The sequence below is a fragment of the Pleurodeles waltl genome, chromosome 3_1 (assembly GCF_031143425.1).
Source record: "Pleurodeles waltl isolate 20211129_DDA chromosome 3_1, aPleWal1.hap1.20221129, whole genome shotgun sequence".
Classification (NCBI taxonomy): Eukaryota; Metazoa; Chordata; class Amphibia; order Caudata; family Salamandridae; genus Pleurodeles; species Pleurodeles waltl.
In genome coordinates this window covers 1,524,778,464-1,524,796,862 of record NC_090440.1, presented here as the reverse complement: position 1 = coordinate 1,524,796,862, position 18,399 = coordinate 1,524,778,464, and positions in this window count along the sequence as shown.

Below are 18,399 nucleotides of genomic sequence, written 5' to 3'. Positions count from 1 at the left end.
AATGGCGATGATAGAACAGGGAGTGGCAGACAAAGATGATACTGGGGGATACCCCGATGGGCCCCCCCACTACTAGTAAGTGTCCACTAGAAGAATCTGATGATGAAGAGGATGCTCCGGTCTCCCCCGTGGCACTCCTCACTCATGGGCCTCTGGGTCCCTCTATGTTGGTGGCGTCTTGACTGAGGTCCCGTGCCCTGATGCTTCCCCACTTGGCTTTGCCCTGTCTCCTTTGCTTGCCAGTGCTGATGCTGCAAATCCATTCAGAAATAGGGCCATCACATGTCCATGATCACACTTGAACAACAGCTCTGATTAGCAGACATGACCATGATATCAAGTAGGCCCCACAACAAACTCCACCTAACTGACCATACCGTATGCATGCATGCCATATGAGCTGTCAACAGTTGCCCGCAGGAAAATTAGGATCTCAGACAACTACAATTGCATGGCTGAGGTTGTGCAACCACAATAACCATTCAACAAGTAGGAAACCCCATCGCTCTCAAAGCTTTGGCCCCATGGAGCAGAACTCAGTTACCTGTTGTCATACAATAGTAGGCCAATGCCAAATGCATTTCCACAGATCCCACAGAAGGTCATGCACACATCTATTTGTCACATACATAATGACCCAACAACAAGAAATGATGCTCCAAAATCCTGCCATGGCGCTGTCAAAAGTACAGTAGCCTGGAGAAGATGACATGGAAATACTCATGTCACACTGGAAGCAGTTCCACTATGCGAACTTCAGTGTGATATTTGTCCCAATCCAGTCATGGAGGTAGTATTAATGTTGCTCAGATAGGCCACACATGTGTCATGGAAATTGTAGACATCATGTGCACAATGCAGTGTTGTCCCTGCAGAGCAAGTGGTTTGTGGATTCTACACAATTGTGTCCAAGGTCCCAGGGCCAATAGGCAAGGCACATCAGTATGCACCACATGATATGTTTACACTAACAAGCACTCATCTACTGTGTGACATTTGGCTGATCCCTAATTGTCAGGGGGAGCTGTCAGAACCTAACTCATTCACTTGGCAATGTGACAGGCAGGAATATGCCCTGTAGTCACACCCCTTATGGCTGCTGTGCTGCCCTCAAACGCCCATCAACCTCTCAATAGACCACCGCCAGAATGCAAGCCATTAGGGGGGTAATGGTCCGAGGGGCACTCCGCCCACATTGGGGAGACCTAAGTGATCTTTCAGGCCCAGCGTCTCAGGTCCTCCCACATTTTCCTGCAGTGGGTGCTCCGCTGGCTGTGGACCCCCAGGATCTGCACCTTCCGGGTGATGGCTCTCCTTAATCCCTTCTTTTGATTGATGTTGACCTGCACGGATGCAAAAGACAAATCAAGAGATCATGATCACATATTTCATCACAAGTGGTTGAGTCACATAATTGTCAGTAACATCAAGCTAGGACTTTACTATTTGTCAATACTCCCCAAGTGTGACAAATACATGCCAATCAGTACAGGGACATGACTACAGACATATTTTTCAATTTGTAGACTAACACACTATCCTGAGAAGGCCCTACAATGATTAAGCAAGCCTAATTACATCACGTAGCCTATGCTCTAGGTAACTTGTACTGTGATGTGAGCCACTATGAAACTCATCACACCTATGTGGCTTCTGAAGGATAAACTCTTTAGGCATGAATGGACCAACACATTCACACTCTGTGAGAATGACTCACTGCATATAGTCCCTACAGGCAACTGCCAAAGTACAAATTCAAACATTACTCATGAGTAACAATAAAGGGGCTCACATGGTGGGTACAAAAAGTGTCTTCCCTGTCCACGTGTGGACATGTGCAACAACAAATGCAGACTCATGCCACTTCAGGGTTCTGTGATATGTACCTGTACCACTGAACCCTCCTTTGGACACGTGTCCATCCTACAGAGATGGCATCCAACAAACAAAGCCATGCGTTGTACAGTTTCTGCTATATGACCAAGCTACTGAGTAATTTCATGGCCTCCCAGGAATCAACACACTGCACTGTGGGACTGTCATTTGTGCAAAAAGCCTGCACAGGACAAATATGACCTTTGGGAAGGTGACAGAGCTGTGGGAATAAAGGTACCTGTCATGAGTCAAACACACACGTTGACAATGATGCTAAGTGCACATATGGCTTAGATTAATGAATTACCTCTGTATCCATTCCTAATCTAGTCAAATGAATGAGGCATTCTGGACAGGATTTGCTGGGGTACTGGGAGTGGGCAGAGTGCCACAGTTGCATAGCCACAGTGACTATCCCAGCCTAGACTAGATCCCATACTGGGAGATACCTGGTCTCTGCATGCTGAGCTGACAGAACCTACATGAGAATCCATTTCCATCACTTCCACGCATGACAATACATCATGTATCTAACAGAAATTTGGCATTTGGTGTCTGTGGCAACCTGAAGGGCAGAGTGAGTCATGATATGCTTTCCAAACAACAGTTTAGCAAGGGCAGATGTGCTTAGAAATCTATATGGCACCATACACATTGCTCACATTACTCTCATCTAACTCATACAACATCCATACTCAGCTTATGCTGTCTTGCACATACAGGTTGTCTGACATTTACAGCAATCATGAGAGAAGAAAGCCAGTGGATGGCAGTAATGTCTCTTCACCAAGTTATGTGCATCCAACACATGGAGGATCTGGGACCCAAAAAACCTCACCCACCACAATGTGACTGAACGTAACATATGGCACTGGCCACCAATACCTGCACATTGACCCTCCCAATGATCCCACACAGACTGCAAAAACAGGCACATGAGTAGTCAAACTAGCACACATGGTCACATTCTAGCCTGTGAGGAGGGAAAGGATTGTGAAATACAGAGAAAATTGTGCACAAGGTACTTACGTGCTCCTTTGGTGAACCATAGAGCTGTTCATACAGAGGTAGGACCTCATCCACTAGCCTCTCCACCTCCTCTGGAGACAAGGCAGGTGCCCCATAACCTGCTGGATATTGCATGATTGCTCCCAGAGGTAGAACACAGCAGCTCAGGTCATGGTGGTCTTGCTGGCAGCAGTGTCAGGAGTATAGTGAATGAATCTGCAGAATATGGTGGTCATATATGCCACGTACGCAGTGGTCACCGTCAGAGGACATAGACATTGGCCCATGACTGCCACTGGCAACACTGTTAGCCTATGGCTTTGCCCACTGTGGTTGCAGCCGCATACTGCCATGATGACTTCCGCTGGCGTTCACAGGCGGTTTCTAATGTCCAGTGGAGTAGGTTATGCAGCTGCCATTCTGGTAACCTGAAATGCTGTATTGTGCTTCATAAACTGCTTCACGCCTCCAAATATGTATTTTTAAGCTCACAAACATGCGTATACTGTCCTGCCATGTAGGACCTACTACTCAAACACCATTGCAGTATGCTGCAGGGCACAGATGGAAATTAACAATGGGGCACAGTCCACCCCCCACCAACAGTCATTTTGGCGGTCGGGGTATCCAGTCACATTTCGAGGGTGCAATTATGTTGCACATTAATGAGTTTGGTACATACATGTTGTGGATGTGTGTGGAAAACAACCATGGGGGTCACATGTGACCCTTGTGTTATTTGCAGCTGTGATGTGTCCTGTTTGCCATGTCTGTCTATTCAGAAATGCCTTGTCACATGATATCATTGACATGCATCATGTATGTTGCTGTGGACACAATGACTAATGTTAAAAATCATGTCTTGTCATACATAGGTACCCAGGGAGAGGGAGGATGCAACAACCTCCTGTCTGCTGTCCACTGGCAGACCTTCAGACCATGGAAGAATGCCACTTTATCCTTCTTTACAGTCTGAGTAGGCAAACAATAGTGAATATATGTCATCAGTTGGAGCCAGATCTAATTTGACCACCTCCAGTTCCTTCCCATTGAAAGAATAAGTCTTGTAAAGAGGGGGCCATTTCTTTTGAATTTCTCTGAAATGTACTGTAGCTCCCAACCATATCTGCTAGCCTTAGTTGTGATAACCATCACCTGGTGTTGGGGGAATGAAGGGAAATCCCCTTTGTTGGATAATTGGGATCTAATCACCACGTTAGCTCCCTCTTAATACTCTGGTTGAAAGGTATCAGAGAATTTGAGTTCATGGAAGCTGGGTTTCAAAATCTAAGAAGATGTCTGACTTTTGACCCCAAACAGAACCTTTCCATGGGGACCACATCCACAGAAAATTCCATGTCCCTCTGAAGTTAAAGCCAGCCCTTGGCACCTCTGGACCAATCAGACCAGTTAAATAAATGAGAAGATGGGAGGGTGTAGGTCACTGCATTGCAGCTAAGTACATTGGAAGTCATTACGTCACCGCCACTACTTTGGGAGTCACTGCGCTGGACATACTTTTACATCTCAACTACACGGTTAAGTTTATTACATATCTATCTCAATCTCTATCTCTATATATTCACTTAAAAAACCAAAGGTTACATAGACATTATAGTTGAGTTCTGAATGGACTCACACAAAACCATAGAAATTCAGCAGTTATAGTTATGTTTAGCTGAAGTAATTATAATTCATACCCTAAAGTAATTATAACTTGCGCCCCTATCATGCACAATTTTCTCTTCAAAACTTTTATTGCAAATAGTGCATTGATATTACAAATGATGTTATCAAATATATAATGAGTGTTGTAATATGTAGGGCAATTAGCAGTGCATGGTGAGGATGTGAGTTATAGTTACATTAGGGCATGAGTGCTGTTGTACATTAGAATGATAATCATATGATTGTTGTCCGGGTTTGAGTACCAATAGAGACATGTGACTATCCTATATAAACATTGTTCTACTTGTTTACACAATCAAACATAATTAAACAAGCTCTTGGAACTATATGAGGTGTGTGATAGATCATATCCTACCTAGAGATAAAAAGAGTATCCAATGGGAGTATTCAAGGAGCGTGACCAGTAGGTTGGAAGCAGGGCGTGAGAAAGATCGTGAATGCAATGTCATGGTCCTGTGTCGTGGGACAGTGTGTTGGGGAAGGGGGATGTTAGTCACTCTTGGCTTCTAAATTTAGTAAAAAGGTCTATCAGCATTCTCTGCGAGTGAATGATTTCTCATGCTCCTAACCACTGAATAGTGGTTGTTTCTGCATGTGTCCATGTAAGCAGATCCTGAAGCCACTGATGGGTTTGGGGAGGCTGGCGATTTCCATGCATAGCCACTCTACGTTTATACAGTACGTAGGTAAGATTGATAAATCTGTGAAGGTGTTTATCACCCTTTTTACAGTGGTGAAGACCCAGTAGGCAAGAAGAGAGTGTGGGAGGAAGGGCATGTGTTGTCAATTCCATCACAATTTCATTTACCTTGTGCCAAGTGGGTTGTTGGCGGAGCACAACCAAGCCATTGGCCACTCCAATTGCACCGCAGTGTAATAGAGTTCAAAGTTGGGGACTCCCAGCCCGTCTTCCGACAGGAGTCTCTGAAGTTTGGTCAGGGCAAGTCAGTGCTGGCTATCGCTCCATATGAGCTCGAGCAGGAGGCCATCCAGTATTTGAAAAAAGGCACACAGGATCACTATGGGTAATGCCGCAAAGAAGTATAGCAATCTGGGCAGTATCAGCACCTTAGACACAGCAACATGGCCCAATGATGATAAGGGCAATGACTGCCAAAAAGGGAGGGAACTAGGGATGTTGCCAACTACCTTATCAAGATTGCTCTCTCAGATATCCCTCACTGTGTGATAAATACGAACTTCCAGGTACGTAAAGGAGTCATAACACCACTGGAGGCGTATGTCAGCCATTGCTACCCTATGTGGTGTTGAGTGCAGTGCCAAAGGGATTAGACATGATTTGGGACAATTCTGCTGTAGCCCTGAAGCTTCACCAAATGCTGACAGGAGTTGCATAAGGTCAGGAAGTACGGCCTTGGAATTACGGAGATAGACTAGGACATAATCTGCATAAAGTGTTGTAATATAATAAGAGCCTAATTCAGGAATTCCCCTGGCTCGCGCAGCTGACAAGCAAGAGGTTCCATGGCTAGTGCAAAAATAAGCTGTGATAAGAGAAATCCCTGACGGATTCTCCGTTGAATAGCAAAACTTTCCAATTTCACCTAGCTAGTCTTTACCCTAGCTACTGGATCTGTATACAGGGTACGCACCCATCTCAAAAACCTAGGCACAAATCACATATTTGAGGGCCAAGAAAAGGAAATACCAACATAAGGTGTCAAAGGCTTTCTCAATGTCTAGTGACACGGCCACCTGATCAAGTGCATCTTTTGGGGGAGAGGAAGGGAGGAAGGGAGGAGAAGAGGGGGAGGACAGGAGGGGGCAAGGAGAGGAAGGGGCAAGGAGAGGAAGGGGCAAGGAGAGGAAGGGGCAAGGAGAGGAAGGGGCAAGGAGAGGAGGGGAAGGGAGGAGGAGGAGGAGGGGAAGGGAGGGGAAGGAGGGGAAGGGAGGGGAAGGGAGGAGGAGGAGGGGAAGGGAGGGGAAGGGAGGAGGAGGAGGAGGGGAAGGGAGGTGGTGTGGATGAGCTGCAGGAAACTTTGTATGTTAAGAAAGGTGCTACTACCCAGTATATAGCTCAATTGATTGGTGTGGACTAACTTATGAATTATGGGGAGCAGGCGGTTCGCTAAGATCCTACCCAGTATCTTGCAGTCAGGATTCAGTAGTGTGAGGGGCGGTATAACTTGACATCCGTTGGCTCCCAACAACAGTTTGGGAAGGACCACTATCAGGGCTTCACAGAGTGTGTCTGGTAAATGGCCCCTATCGTGGGCTTCCCGAAACACCTCGAAAAGGCGCTGTGTGATGGATGTCAAGAAAGTAGCATAATACTCAATCAGCAAGCTGTCTGTCAGGTGTCTTTTTGCAGGCAATCTGGGATATAGCCGAGTGAATCTCCTCAACGTGCAGGGGCTCCACAAGGGCATCCCATTGAGAGATAGAAAGTCCGGGAAGAGATGTATCAGATAAAAACTCAAAGACAGTCATGATTTGGGGGAGCAGACTTCGTGTACAATTCCTGGAGGTAGGCATGAAATGCATCATTGATAGCTATCTGAGAAGGGGCCATAGTGCCGTCCGTCATCAAGGCGAAGTACTACAATAGGAGCGCTATTTAGCTCTTTGCGGAGAAGCCAAGCAAGTAGTTTGCCTGAACAATCCCATGAGTATGCTGCATAGCCATCCGCTCTGGGAATTATCACGACTCAGAAAGGAGTCTGCTGCATTGCAACATTCGTTAAGCTGGTGTAGTCGAAACAGCGACTCCTTTCAGGCCGCGACCTGAGGTCGCACCAGCTGTAGATCACGTTCGATGGCTGTGAGGTCCTCGGTCAGTTGGCGTCACATACCCAAAGATCATGCCATCCAATGTGCCTGGATCACTGCTTTATGAGCATCCCATTCTAGGGCACTGGAGGAAGCAGAGCCAGTGTTCACTTCAAAATAACGAGCAAGACATTGTGATAAAGCATCGCAGAAAGGAGGGTCCGATAGCGACTCGGGTTGGAGTCACCATGTGGGTATGGCAGGACGTTATTTGCCCCATCTCAGGGTTAACAGCAATGGGCAATGATAAGAGAGTGACCAACTGAGATATTCCAAAAGGGCTAGTAAGGGGCCAATCTGATCTGTGCACAGAAGGAGATCGATCCTGGTATGTAAGTCATGAACCGGTGATTAGAATGAGTTCTCATGATCATGTGGGTGACTCAGGTGCCATAAGTCAGGGGTTTAAGAGTAATCAAGCTGTAAGTCTGGAACGCAGTTAAAGTGTCCTCCCCACAGCGTGGGATGTAATGGTTCCCAGAGAAGTGCTGGAGTAAGGACATCAAGGAATCCTGCCTGATTGGCATTGGGGGCATATATCACAGCCAAGTTGGAGGCTGGCACCATCTAAGAGGCTGTTCAGGATGACATATCGTCTATCCCTGTCCACTCTTTGGGTAGTCACGGCGAAGGTGACCCACCCCCCCCCCCCCCCCCCAAGGGCCACCAAAATGAGCACCCCCGTGTGTATGCTGATGTTGTAGTGCCATATACTTGTCCTGCCACCGAGCACAGAGATGGTCCAATTTGGAAGTTGTGAGATGTGTTTCCTGAAGCACGGCCACATGTCGATACCTAAGATATGTGTACACTCTGTAATGTTTGGTTGAAGAGGCCATGCCATGCACGTTCCATGTCATAATATGGTAGTGTGGGATTTGCTGTGTGAGTTTCAGGGTATCTGTCATAGCTTCCAACCTACATGCAGAAGATGAGTATGCAAGAACCAATCCAGCATAATTCCGTGAGCCCTCCCGTCCCTGTAGCATAAACAGATTTGGGTCAACAATGGTATATTTGTATTGTAAGTGTAGGAATAGCATTCAGTCCAGGAAGAAGTTCCAGAGCAAAACACGGTAATCAAACTAATAATATTCCAATACAGTAGCATCCCCCCAGGGCAGTAACACCGACAAGTGGTGCCCATTGAACATTAACGACAACACAACTACATAAAAAAGGAAAATATGCAAAAAAACACTCCATATAGTAATGCTAGTAGGACGTTGCATAGCAGTGAGAATCATGGCTCATCGCATGGGCCTATAGACATATAGGAAAGATGTCATGTATCCCTTTATGACAAATGTTGATGCTTCCAAGCTCCAGGAGCATGGGGGCAGCACAAGAGATACTTCGCAGGTCAGATAAGCCACTGCCTCAACCACACCCGCCTGCTCCTCGGCCACTTGGGTTCGGTCTGGTCATCCACGTGTGGGTCTGTGCCTCCGGCGCCTGGGTTTAGGTGTCGCCCATGTCCCCTGTGCGCCCTCTGCTTCAGTAATGTAAGCAAGCCCTTAGGCATAGAGCCAAGTCCAAACATCCTAAGGGGTGGGGAAAACATGGGAGGTTTCTCCATCGATAGCCTTGAGTTTTGCCAGGAAGAGGGGTACATACCGGAATTGGAGTTCACATAGGTGTTGCTTGCCCCTCATGTAAGAGCCTCATTTACGCTGGGCCTCTAAAGTGAAATCTGGGTAGGCTGAAATGGTGACGTTTTCAAAATGCCAGTGCCCCTTGGTGCAAAACAGTTGGAGGAATAGGTCTCGGTCCTAGAAATTTAGAAATCGGGCAATGAGAGGGCACAGTAGTGCTCCTGCCCTAGGTGGATGTCCTGGTACACGACGTGCCCTCTCCACTAAGAACTGGGTAGGTATTTTAGCTTTCAACACACAGTGCCCATGAGCCATTCCTCAAGAAAGAGTTCAGTGCTAGGCAGTTCCAATCTCTCAGGGAATCCGATAAACCAGATGTTGTTGCCCCGTGAGTGTCCCTCTGCATCCTCCGCCCTGCTGCATTGCCATGAGTTTAGACTGTCGGTCTTGTACAGTTAGAGCAATGGTATAAGTAGTTGATTCCGTGTCATTAACTCTTTCAGCAGGTTTGCAGTAGTCCGTTCAAAGGAAGCTCATGGCAAGAGATCTTGAGTCAAATTTAGCTTCTAGTGAGGTTTTGTTATCAAGAATGGCATGGAGGACATTCTCAAACTGTTCAGAGTGTTTATTAAGTGTGGACTTAAGATGATGAAGTGTCCATGGTTAGGGATGGCATGGGTTGGGTGGGGTGGGATCACCTATCGCTGTCACATCTGGCCCAATCTTTGCAAGCCGCGTTTTCGCCATGAGGGTGCAAATGGATGGGATGATAATATCTAAGTCACTTATTCTGTGGGATAGAGAAGGTGGGTGAGAATCAAAAAACCCCAGTCTTTAATCGCAATAAGTAGTCCAAGCAATTGTGGGGTAGACACTTTGGACATACTACATCAAATGCTTAGGGCAATATGTGTGTGAGGAGGTACACAATCCCGCGGATAGTAAAACAAGATCTGACAGTTTAGGGTTGCTGTACCTAGGGTATCACCAGGTATGACCAATGTGCGTGCTAAGAGGAAGGGACCTTGGGCTCTCACGTTGGAGTGTGCGTTAGTCTCGAGCAAACAGGCCTGGCGAGCACTCCCCCAATCCAAGTGTGTAGACAAAAGCAGCAGAGCCAATGTACTTACTAGTTGGTTTGTGCACATGGCTCCCCTCCAGCCTTGTGTTAGACCACATTTTTCCAGTGATATCACGATGTGGCAAGGCTGTTGATGTTGCGCAGTGTTCTACCTGCTCAAGTCCCCTGCGTAGGTTTGTGCTGTATTGTACAGAATTTGCAGCTCTTGTGATCCCTTTAGAATGATGGAAGCTCCCTGGGGAACACTCAAGTGGCAGCCGATCAGCAGTTGCCATCCCTCAGCACTCTCCAAGGCCTTAGGGCATCAATAGAGGGGCCCCCAGCAGATCCAGCAAAGTAAACCCCGCATGCGGCACTCAATTATTAAGTAGTCAGATAAAGTCAGTATTACCTCGTGGCATTGGGCCTTCAAGTCCGAGTGAGGTATTGTAGGTGTGGCGGCAGCATTCACTTCAGCGGTTTGGCACCAGGGAAGGGGGTGATTGGGGAAGACCTACCAGCCTCATATAGTTGGGGTGATAGCCGGTAGGCGCCTGGGTGGAAGAGCGGTGCAGAGACCCCGCAGCGACCACCCGCTCAGCTAGATTCTAGTGATTGGGGGCGCCTCTGATGGCACTGCGTCACGACTTCCGCTTGCCATGCTACCAACCCACAGAAGATGGGGTCCACTATTGTAGTACTCTCCGACTTCGCTGTGCTCAGTAGCTCAGCCACATCCCAAGGATTCAGGGCTGTCCTGGTGGCACAGGCAGATCCACGTCCCCAGCCAGCCTCCCCAGCAGCCCACAATAGTCGAGGTCCACTCCCACGACACCCTCCGGCTCTGCCGCGCTCACACGCTCAGTCGGGTGCAAGTGAGTCAGGGCTCCTTTGATGGCATAGACATCACCATGCCCTTCGCCAGCCGTACCAGTGGCGCACAACAGAAGTGGTTCTCTTCCTCAGCACCTCCCAGCTCCGGCGTGCTCACCCACTGAGCTGGGTCCTGTTGCTTCAGGGGTTCTCAGATGGCACAGGCCATGCCACGCCCTGCACCAGCCCCCCCAGCGGCGTACGATAAACAGGGTCCTCTTGTGCGGCGCCTCTCTGGAGTCGTCTGTACCCTTGCGCGCCATTTACAATCACAGCAAAGGGTCCCAGTCATCTCATGGACAGGATAATTGATAAGCCCGTGCGGAGCTCTTCAGCAAGTGTCCGTCACGGTCACAATCATGGCCACACCCCAAAAAGGGAAATTACCATGGACACACCTGGAGTAGAACCCTGAACTTTCTGTGAGAGTCCCCGTGCCACAGGTGACTCCCTACAACTCAACACGTTACGCTATTCGACTCCACCCCAATGGCCTCATTGCCACTCAACTCTTCACCGCCTCAGTCCACGCCATTCCACTGTGCAACGCTCCACTCTACCCCACTCGACTGTACTCTATTCCACTGTACGCAACTCTAATGTATGCCACTCCATTCTATGCTATTCCAATTTGTGTCACTCCAGTCTATGCCACTCCACTATATCCTGTTCCAATGTACACCACTCGACTATGTGCCACTGTACTCTACGACACTCCTTTCTACACCATTAAACTCTGTTATGGTATTCTACACCATTCCAGTGTCTGCCATTTCAGTGTACCTTCCCCCACTGTACACCACTACAATCTGCGGTTCTCCAATATACTCTATTCCACTGTACGGAACTCCATGGTATGCCACTTCACTCAAAGCTATTACACTGTATGTGACTAAACTCTACTCCACTTCACTGTGTCCTATTATACTCCACTGTATGCCTCTACGCTCTGTGCCATGAGTACTCACAAACATTTTCCTGAGGGGCCAAAAAGTTTGACCTATGATGTGCCTGAGGGCTGCATTGATGTGAGCAGGGTCTTTTGGGGATAGGAGGCAGCTGTGGGGTGGTTTTGTCGGGTAGAGTGTTTGTGGTAAGGTGAGAGTAGGGGAAGCAAAGCATACACATCTAGTGTCTGAAATATACAATGTGAAACCAGAACATTTGGGATTAATCCCAGACTCTCCACTTTACCAAACTGTGTGATCCTAGGCAATTCTTTTATTTCACTTTCCCTCCTTTTTCTTCAGTATCACATACAAGACGACCTCAAAATACATGACTTCATGATGTGGGGTGTATAATACATTGTTCTGTGTGTCGTTTAATAAACTGTCATGTTATCATAAGATCCCAGACCACCAAAGTGCACATAACAAACGACTAGCCTCTTAATTAACTATTAGCATTGTCAGCGCGGGTAGAAGAATGACTGTTTCTAAAATTGTGTTTGAAACCTATCACTTTAAAAAAAAATCTTCTCAATGCATGTGTATAATCTAATGTACTAGTTCTACGTGTTAATGAAATGCAATGTTTGAATTCTGATGAGACTATCCTATTTTTTTTTTACAGTTTTGCTCTATGTTGTATTTACTAAAGATAAGGGTGTTTCTATATGTAAGTGATGCAGAGCAACCTAATTACTTCCTTTGTTTAACTTCAATTAACCTAAAAATAAATGCTTGCCTGGTTATTTAACATCGTTTTAATTTTAGTGCTGAATCAAGTAAACATCACCCCAATGCAGCTGTTGAACCTGGGGACCACATGTAAAGGTCAGGAGGGCCGCATGCAGGCCCCCGGGCCGTACTTTGAGTATCAGTGCTCTACGCTATTCCATTGTACACCACTACACTTTACCTCACTCCTCTCTATGCCACTCCACTCTGCACCACCACACTCTATGCCACTCCACTATACACAAGTGCACTATACCATACTCCACTCAATGCTAATCCACGCTACAGTACTCGACTGAAAGATGCTCCACTGTACCATAATTCACTCTACGCCACTCTGCTCTTCTACACCACTCCACTGTACGCTATTACTCTGTACTCCACTACACTTTACCCCACTCCACTCTACTCTACTCTACTCTAGTATAGTATACTAAGACAATACAGTGTACAACACTGTCCTTCACTCTACTAATGTATGGCACTCCAGTAAAAGACACTGCATTCGATGACACAAAACTGTATGCTTTGAAATATATTTTTATTAAAATAAAAAATTAAAAAATAAATGAAAAAACAAAAAAGGTTAAACCTTTGTTATAGTTAGGAACACTTTATTTATTCTCTCTATATAAACCAAAAGTAAACTACATAAAGATTAGAAATGCTAAAGGTATAGTTATACCTCATTTAATTTATGCAGAACCTTTAAATGACTATAAAGTTATTTATTCATTAGAGACAAACCAAATGTTAACTAAAGAAAAATTCTAAATTTATACGTACATCTTTAATTTGGAATTTATGCAACACCTTCAACTTATTTTAACTTGTGCATCTCCATACACAGGGCCTCATTACGACCCTGGTGATCTTCAGACCGCCAGGGTCATGGTGGCAGTCTGACAGCCACATTTTAACTGAGGCGGTTGTCCTGTGGTCGGACTGCTGGCACCGCCAGGTTCCCTCCAAAGGAGGGGCTGGCAGTCCTAATCCACCAGGGCAGCGCTGCAAGCAGCACTGCCCTGGGGATTCTGACCCCCCCCCTCTCTGCCAGCTTTTACATGGCAGTAGCACCGCCATGTAAAGGATGGCGGATACATGGTGCAGGGTGCCCCAGAGGAGCCCTGCACTGCCCATACACTTCGCATGAGCAGTGCAGAGGCGCCCCTAGCCAGCCCTGTCACGATGTTCATTGTCTGCTTTGCATTGCGATGGGTGCTGCTGCCCCCTCTACACTACAGCATTGCCGCTGGCTCTTTTATAATAAAGCTGGCATCAATGCTGTAGGCTGTTCCCCGCTGGGCCAGCGGGGAACTCTTAATGGGCCTGTGGGAAGGCGGCCACACTGGCGGCAACCCGACTGCAGGTCTTCGACAGACAGTGAAAACTGTCTGCTGAAGTCATAATGACCCCCACAGTGCCCTGAACCCGGTAGCCACACTACATTGTTAGTGTGATTAGCCAGTAAACATTTCTTAGGCAAAAGTAATATTCACTTGCACCAGCATAATCTGATGCTACTGGAAATGATACCAACATATCCCTGTGACAGCATCTTCCTATCCAATAAGGAAATTATAAGCAAACAAGAGGCTTGGCAATGGCATTTTCATTTTCATCAAGCTATGCAAGCCTCTCTACGGGGTGGTGAAAACAACAGATAGCTTGGTCACCAGTGAATAATAAATATGTGAATCAAATTGTCATGTGGCTTCACTTCATCAATGATTTATTTCTAATATGGGATGGTCCAGAAAAAGATTTTGAAGCATATTTTCAGATCATAAAAATTTAAGAAAAATTTAAATTGACATTTAAAATAAATACCACAAGAGAGATCTTTCTGGACACACAATGATTCACCAGAAAAAACATGATTAAAACAACATCCCATCAGAATCCCACTGCAACAAATGTAATATTACATGCCAATAGCTTTCATCCAAAAAATATACCATGGTACATTACTTCACGAGACTTTCTAGGGATCAAAAGAAACTGCTTGCAAGAAGAGAATTGTAAATCACATTGTAAAAAAAAAAAAAAATCAAGCCTCAGATTTGAACACAGTGACTATCGAAACAAGATCATACAATAAGGATTAAGGAAGGCAAGAAATAAGAACAGAAATTATTTACTGAAAAGCAAAGAAACTAATCAGGATCCTAACAAAATCCAGATGAACGCTGAATATTCTGTTTAATCTTTCAAAATAAAAAAATTACAGAAACACAGGGGTTTAACATAGGTCTCCCGCAGCCTCTGCAGTGTGGGAGCCACCAGGCTTGCTCATAGTGGAGAGGCCACCTCACCCGATACTGATGTGTGAGGGGACCCCTTCAGCATATCTTGCAGTGACATCCCCTAACATTTTGTTACACCACTGAGAAACACTAGAACTGAAATGAAAACATTGATTGGACTTGGACCACACCCAACATTTACATATAGAAGAGCAAAGAATCTGAAAGACTGATTAGAGCAAAGTCACTTTACAATGAAGGATATAAATTCAATGGAGTGATTAACTTGGAAAGGCTTTTGGACTTGCACACAACGTAAAGCTTGCAAAATTAGCACAAATAAGAAAGAATTCACATTGGTAGGGGGTAAAAAACAAAACAATAAATCATCATATGACCTGCAAAATCAAATTTGTAATATATATTTACCTCCTCACATGGTCTGAAGTACGTAGGAAGTACCACTTGTCAATTGAAAAAACAAATCTGTGAAGGTATTCGAGCAGCAGAGAAAAACGATAGAAAATACGCTATGGCAAGACACGTGGAAGAAAACCATAACAGAAACTGGAAGCTTATGCAATATATTGGCATTGATTTTATTCAGGACTGGGAAAGACGGGTGATAGAGAATAAATACAGCAACAATTAGAATCAAGATATATTCTCGTTTCTGAGCATCACTCCTCACAGCATAAATGAGAATAAAGTGTTATATGTGCATTTATAAATGAAACAGAAAAATCTGGAAAAGTCCTGTAAACAAAATATGTACCAGTAGAAAAAAAATCAACTCATCAGATCAGGAAATTTATCTTATAGTATCAATGTCCAATGAGAGGAACAGAGAAAAGAAATTGATGCACCCATGGAGAAATATACACAATAAAAAAAAAAAAAAAAATCGATAAAATCGACTGATCACAAACAAAAACATAATAGTGTATGCTACCAAAGACATAACTTCATCGTAAAGCAAATTCCAAAATAACAAATTATGTAAATCAGAAGCTTTAGATAGATGAGATGTCATTATAAATTGGACATAACTCAAAAACAGTTGGAAAAGATGGAAAAATAAGATCACACAATATCCCAGGGGATAATTTCTATATACATAGGAACAGAAGTCATTCTGCAAACATCTTTCCAATAAAACTGGACTAATTATCTTCTCTAGTATGAATGCGTGTCTACTTATGCTTTTCGCCAGAAAGGCACGTTCATGCTTTTAAGTACCACAGGATAATTATAAATCTCACAGGAAACAACGGAGTGATATGTTTTGATAACTAAAGGTGAATATATATGGAGAATTGGGTATGGAGTTCAAAATAAAGAAATATAATACCTAGATACTAAAGGAAGACCAGAAAAGTTTAATAACCAGATTTCCGAGGAGGTGAAGGATAAAATAAAAAGACAACACCTGCATTAAGGCAGAAAACATTGTAATTTGAACAAATCCCATCGAAACGGAGACTCTTAAATGAATAATACAATTTTGTTTAAAATTTCACCAATTTAAACATTGCACTTTTCACGATTTTTGAAACTCACCGGGACTACAAATCTCAATAGTGCAGGGGTTTTAGGGACGTGATGCAATGACTTCTAATAAAATAATTACTGAGTAAAATGAAACTAACATTCATCGCATGATCTAGGCCCAAGGGGGACCAAAATGCGTCGGAGCAGTGAGGTGTGTTTATAAATAAATCACTATCTTTTTAATAAGTGCAGGATTCAGTCCCTTTTTGAAGCGACTGTAATAATTAATTCACAGGGGTTCCAGATGTTTCCTTGCACCCCCAGTGGGAGCGCCTAATTCGTCACCATGATCCATTTCAGGACAATATTGCTTATGACCTCACAGATTACATCATTCATGACATATTCAATGACATCAACCACATTTCAAATGATATTGTTGATGACATCACTAATGACATGTGCCTTCCGACCAGACTTGTGCTCAGCCCTCTGCAAACATTTGGCCTGACTCCTTCCACATAGAGCCTCTAGTTATGTGCAGAAGACATTGGATGCAGAAATCTGCTGCTGGACAGTTTGATATTTGTGTTTTTGGTTTTCTTCAAGGTTTTTTTAAAGCTTTTTTATATTTTGGATTTTATGTAACATACATTTTGTTGTATGTCTTATGTTTAACATCTCTTTGTGTTACTTCTTTAGATGTTTTTCATGGCTTTGACAATAATTCTTTTGTAGGTCTCTCCACAAGCCACAATTTAAGCATATTTCACATTATGTAGTGAACTCCTGCACATATTTATCGTCTTCTTGTTGTTGCAGCTTTTCCTCTATTTAGCACCTTTTTGCACAAGGTCCATATAATTTGCTGTGCATTTATTGTGTTTCTGCCCAGCAGGTAACAAAAAGAATTGCCATACCACTATTTCATTTTTTGGTGTAGCAGGTTGTGCGGCTGCAGATGTTAAAGGCAATTCAAACATCTTGTTAATGAACCAGTAGTACAAGTACAAGTGGATGAAACGGTTGGTCGCTGCTGTTGTGAAGTTTTGTTAGATACAATGATTCACTTAAAGTGTATGCACAGCAATAGGGCTCTACAAAAAGTCCATATGCTAATGGTGATCTGCAAAATTCGTTTGGGTTTCTTTTCCAAAAGGCTTTGGGCCTTTTTGGACAGTATGCCCTGAGTGGCTAATCAAATATTTGCTTTAATTTTTATTTTATTTTTTTGGTGTCCCCTTGTTACCGCGGTACTACGGCTGGACTCATGCAGCCACTGATACAGTGCTGGGTCACTTCTGCAAGGCCTTTACTTCTTTTTACAGGTCCTCCGGTAGTACACCGAGACACAACATTAAAAAAAGAAAAGTTAACTTATTTTATTTGAAGTTTGAGGCTACGGGTTTCATGACAGATCCACAATTTCAGCGTTTTGAGGTGTTGCTGTAACAGTGCCTGAAAATGGCGATTCACACTATAACACATCTGATTGGTTGATGTGACTATATGGATACATTTTGAAGGAGATCCTGCCACATTGGTCTTTTTAGGGAATTGCACTTGAGTTTATCCACATATAAAATATACTTTCCTTTATCTCTTTTTTGGAGGTTTACAACTATACAATTAGAAACAATGACAGACGGCACCTGAATGCTTCAAAGTGAAAACAGCAGGACGATGAAGTGGCTTCAACATCTACTGCTTCACTGTTACACTGCACTCCTGCTGACTATCACCACAAGTCTTTGTCACTCAAAAGAATGAGAACTCTTTATATGTGAATATCGGATTTTACTGCACTGAGGGCCACTTGTACGTAGCTTTTTTCTTGTTGCAAACTGTTTGCGACAAGAAAAAAGCATTTTGGTTTGTACAGATCCCTTTTTGTGATTAGGTAATCTATTTATTAAATCACAAAATAGGTTTGCGAGTCTCAATTAGGAAGGGGCCTATTTCCTAATTGCGAGTTGCAGTGTGATGTAGGATTGTTTTGTGACCGTGAATGCAATCACAAAACTAATCACAATTAGCACCAATTTCCCCTTTGTAAATGGTAGCGAAAATATTTTGTCAGAGCAGGCAGA